Below are 5,639 nucleotides of genomic sequence, written 5' to 3'. Positions count from 1 at the left end.
ACTAGATCTATATGTTATAGATCTACCAGTGAGTCTAACTCTTTGGTAGAACATGACAATTATTATTTTTTAAATTTCACATTTGGCTGTTTTTTTTAGCCTATCGCGGGCAGGAGCTGGTGTCATAATCGAGGTCACGATCTGATTATATGACGGTAAAAAGTCGAGGAAAAAAAACAAGCACAAGCAGCAGTCAAGAGATTATTAAGAGTTAGTTCCCCTCACATTTGTGAGGTAGACTCGACCAGTGTTAGTTAGCTTACTTAATCAGGGCTTGTGATTGATTTGAACTGTGGCCCCAAAGGGGTGAACAGGGTATATGTGGCAATGAAACAACTTTGACTGCCATGCACATGTTCCCTTCAACTCTATTCCAGCCTCACTTTAAGCTTACTTAATCAAAGCTTGCGACTGCTTATGGAGTGGCCCGAGAGGGGTGAGGAGGCTATTTCTGTGGCCGTGAAACCGTTTTGAATGTTAGGCATACTGTTCGTTGTTGGTTACGAACGTCTTTTTACATTTAATTTATGAGGTTTACGTTTAAGGATGAATTTGACAGCGACAATGTTTCAAAATTAGAAAGGGAAGCAGTGATTATTTGATTATATAGACGCTTCGCCCGTGCACACACACACACAAACACTACCCCATTGTTAGACCAAGGACACTGGTACTTTCTTTTTGTTTTCCCCCAAAAATCAAAATAACCACCCGCCAAGTTAATAAATATTTGAAAGCTTATTTAATTTTATGATACGTAAGCCAATATTCATGCATTATCTGTGAATTACGTATGCTGCTCTCTACTTTCAGAGGCTGAATACAGAATATACCATCTCGGATACAGGGGATTGGGGGGGGGGGGGGGGGCAGTGGCAAAACCACGTACAATTAAAATAAGGAACAGATCGTTTGAAACAATACAACAATGAATTACTTTTCCTTGTGTTCAGTACTATACTGTTGGTTGCAAAATGAGACAGTCATGACAGCAGTGTGTGGTCAAATTACAGTCTCAAAAATCAACAATAATGAAAGTAACTCAATAAAACCCGCACCGTAAGCATCAGCGACAGCAAAAGCAACAACAACAACAACAACAACAACAAAAACAACAACAGTTTACAACAACAACAGTAACAACAACAACAACAGTTTACAGCAACAACAACAACAACAACAAAAACAACAACAGTTCACAACAACAACAACAAGAACAGCAACAACAACAGTTTAAAGCAACAACAACAACAGCTACCATAATAACAGTAATAACAGAGGAGGCAGCAACAGTTGTAGTGACAGTATTTTAGCAAAATGCAGTGATGATGATAAACAGGAAATGCATATTATTTTATATTTCTATTGAAACAATTATTGTTTCAAATGTTTCTAAAACAGCCTTCGTACTGTGACGGGCTATCTTTTTCAGAGCGAACTTCATATTTTCGCCAGATGTAAGCGAAGTGGTATCTGCATTCATGTCGCGTGATAAGTCTCCATTCAGAAAACCCAAAATAAAACGGGAGATCAAGACTGGACGTCTAATTAATTACTTTTTTGGCACTCGGAATAACTTTTTTTTGAGGGGGTGGGGGGGGGGGGAGAATTTTTCCCCTCTGTATATATTCAGGGTTTTTTCCTCAGATTGATCGGAGTCTATTTTTTCCAGACAGGAAGAAAATAAAAATTGTCTTTTAAAAAGAAAACAACAACAACATCACACACACACACACACATACACACATACACACACACACACGCAAACACACACACACACACACACACACACACACACACACACACACACACACACACACACACACACACGCAAACACACACACACACACACACACACACACAATCAAAGAAATGTCTAGGAGCTATTTTTGTAAATGGAGCAATTTGGCCTCCTGAAGTTAATCAAACAAAATTGCATCTAGGCAACTGCAAATATCAGAGAAATCATGGATGTGTATCAATAACCATAACCGTGTTTGTAGCTCTGTCATGTTCGTGGAAGTACAAAATGCACGTATATAATAAGGCTGCGTTTTATCGCTTACAAGTTTTCAGTTCGAAAATCTGTCGAAATTTTTGGCACACCAGTTATATTGTAGGTAGCTTGCAGTTGTTCCCCATAGGTCAGCATCAGGGTTTAATCTACATTATCGACTTTGATCTCCTATTTTGACTCAAGGAATTCTTATTTTTTAATATTTCGTGACAGCTCCTGTAATAATAATGATAATAATAATAATAATAATAATAATAATAATAATAATAATAATAATAATAATAAAAATAGTTAGCATGTATAACTCATATACCCACTCGACACCAAGCTCTATGTGCTTTGCAATCTATACTATTATCCCAGTAGACATGATAGCATTATGAAACAATCTCAACTTCCTGGGAAGCATACAATACAAACTGCCATTTATAGGCGTTTAAACATGAACATACTGACAAGATCTTTCGTTGTCTAAGGACGGGCACCCATTCCCACCTGGATGAAATGAGGAAAATTAGTACAAAGTGCCTTTTACAAGGACACAACGCTCAAACCCCAGAACTCGAAACCTCACGATTACGAGTCCGGTAGTCTAACCGCTAGACTGCCGACGCCACACAGTAGAACGCACATCGAGAGCCAAGATGTTGTCATCCCGTACAATAAATGGTACCTAAAAACAACCCAACTCCGTATCCGGTAGTTTATAGTAGTTATTCTATTATAACTGAATAGAATATTAATGCAAAAGTAATGAAAGATTCAAAATCTGCAATACCGTTAATGTACGAATTATAGTATTCTTTATCTTTAAAATGGACCGAACTATAGCTGGAACTGATCACTGTCCTGACTGTCCAAAATTGCGCGCAGTAATATTTGAATTAAAAAATGTCACTCTGTAAGGGTTTTTTAAACTCAAAATTTCACACTGTTAGTTCTTCTTCTTCATTGTTCTTCTTTTTTTTTCTTTTTTTTTTGTATTGTTTTTGGAACAATTCTGCAATAAGGCATATATGAATCTTTCAAAGGGATTCCCCAATTTTACAACACCGCCTCCTATAAAAACCAATGTGGGAATGTTAGAGGGTGCCCCTTCTTTCTTATCAAACATCTATCATCCTTATCTCTCCCTGTACTTTTTGTATGATACTCAAAAGTTACAACTCCATACTCCAACGCTTATATTAAAGAAAAGTGCCATAAACTTTTACTAAAACATAACAAGAAATAACGCAAACACCTTGCAACTACCGGTACATGGAACTTTATTATTGGCTCAAACCAACACTCTACTGTAAGCTGCTGTAATCTCTAGCCCGTGATATTTTGACTTAACTGTGTCACACAAGTTGTAACACTCGTTTCAGAAACGAAAACTAAAGAAATCGGCCGACGCTTCATCGCGTTTTGCAAATGTCCCAAGGAAGATACTCTGTCCTTTCGAAGATGACCATAATTCAGTGAGACATAATTTGTGTCCATTAGAAAGAGAGTGACCTAACTCCACTTTTGGTGCAAATATAGATCGGTCCCTCAGTGAAGACCTTGGAGTAACTATGTGACTGCCATAAAATCTCTTTAGTAACTGAAGTTCTAAATCTTGGGCGATTATTTTTGTGATACACAGCGATCTAAAAACAGCAGTCTTGATATAATAAAATTATCCTTTTTTGTGAAAATCGAAAATAAAAACACCAATTTTTCTCAGAAAGTGGGAAAGTGGAGTTAAACCAGTCTTCTTCTCAAGGGCCCAATTCTTGAACGGCGCTCGTGACAAGATGATAACCCCAGGGAAGTCAAGATGAATCCATCCCCCGGGAAGCCTGTCTCGCACGTGTTGTCCCATCGCACGCCAGGGCTCACGAAACCAATTAACAACATTCCCACATAACAACCGGCTCAATTTAAACAGTTTGCCAGTTTTATTCATGGAGTCAGAAGTGGTTGCCGGGTTTACATGTATGTAATGTTGCTAGGGGCCACTTCGGGAACAGATTTTTTTTCGGATGTTTAGCCCATGCTTAAACGTAAATCTATTTTGGACCTGCGTTTGCAGCTAGACTTAGTAGGATATGAATATGAAAAAACAACAACACACAAATAAACAAACTAACCACAAATAAAGCAAAAACAAAAATAAACCGAAAAAGACCCCCCCCCCCCCAAAAAAAAAAAGCCCACAAAAACCCAACAAACCAACATACAAATGGGACAAAACATGGTTTCAATTCTGATAAAATCAAGTCTATTTGGTGGTGTCTATCAGAACTTCAAATTAGCTGAGATCGTTTATCCTTCTCCCCGAGACGGTTCTGACAGGTAGGATCGGGGCTACCACTCAGCCTCTTGAAAAGCTCAAATTTCATTTCCATGGAGAGCACAACATGTGAGATATTAAAATCACAAAAAGTAGAAATTGTTTGTGCTGCTTCAGAGGGTATTGAGTTGCATTCGTTTGTTCAAGCTGACATACCATATGAAAGGACCTTTAATGATAGCTAATCTCCCATCTCTGACAAAGGCACCAAATCTTAGAAATTTTAGAGTTCATGTTCTCACTAATGGGTATACAGCATACACATTGAAGGATAGTTGTAACACGGTATGGGTTTCCGCTCTCAAGCTTTGTAGAGTATGCTACCAGTTTACACTGATCTTTCAATAAGAGCATAATAATATGTATTTTGTTGGTGCTGAATATAAGTAGAGGTAATACAAGAGTGTAGCGAACTCTAAATAGGAGGACAGACCAGGCCGATAGATGTTTTACCGGAAAGAAGGTAAAAAAACCCACAACAGGGCACCCTCCAAATCACCCACTTAGCGTTTCAAGGCAAAACAAAGTGTGACTATTTTTCAGTCAAACCTGTTCAAGACGGTCACTAATAGTCGAGGAAAAAATGATTTTCTCATTTACAGGTCGTCCTTTTGGGCCGTTTCATCGGATACAGAAACAATAATTCAAAATAGTGGGGGGAGTAGAGTGTGTGGGAAGTTATCGTTTGGACAGGAGATAGTCTTGGCTATATTATGGTCGTTAGAGCAGGTTTTACAGAATATGCAATGACGATGAGAATGATTTGTTGCCGATGACCCCTTGCCCCGGGAGATGCAGAGAACACTCGTGTGTGAAATGAAAATAGACAAGCTATCTAAACAGCCGCTATCTCAGCGCTCAAGATTAACGCTCACTGGACGAGTGGGGCTTGAGGAAACTCCCTTGTCAAATCTTCGCCTAGTGAGGAACGGGCGTCAGCATGTGGATGTGTGAAACGATGAGAGGGGTAGAGAGAGGGAGAGAGAGAGACAGAGAGAGAGACAGACAGACAGAGAGAGAGAGAGACAGACAGACAGACAGAGAGAGAGAAAGAGAGAGAGAGAGAGACAGAGAGAGAGACAGAGAGACAGAGAGAGAGGGTGGAGACAGATAGAGAGACAGACAGACAGACAGACAGACAGAAAGACTGACAGAAAGAGAGAGAGAGAGAGAGAGAGAGAGAGAGAGAATGAGAGAGAGAGAAGAGAGAGAGAAGGAGAGAGACAGAGAAAAAGATGAAGAGAGATATATGGAAAGAGATAATTAGAGAGAGAGAGAGAGAGAGAGAGAGAGAGAGAGAGA

The sequence above is a fragment of the Aplysia californica genome, unplaced genomic scaffold (assembly GCF_000002075.1).
Source record: "Aplysia californica isolate F4 #8 unplaced genomic scaffold, AplCal3.0 scaffold00032, whole genome shotgun sequence".
NCBI classification, from domain to species: Eukaryota; Metazoa; Mollusca; class Gastropoda; order Aplysiida; family Aplysiidae; genus Aplysia; species Aplysia californica.
The sequence above is the reverse complement of the archived record's forward strand: the minus strand, read 5'-3'. Positions refer to the sequence as shown.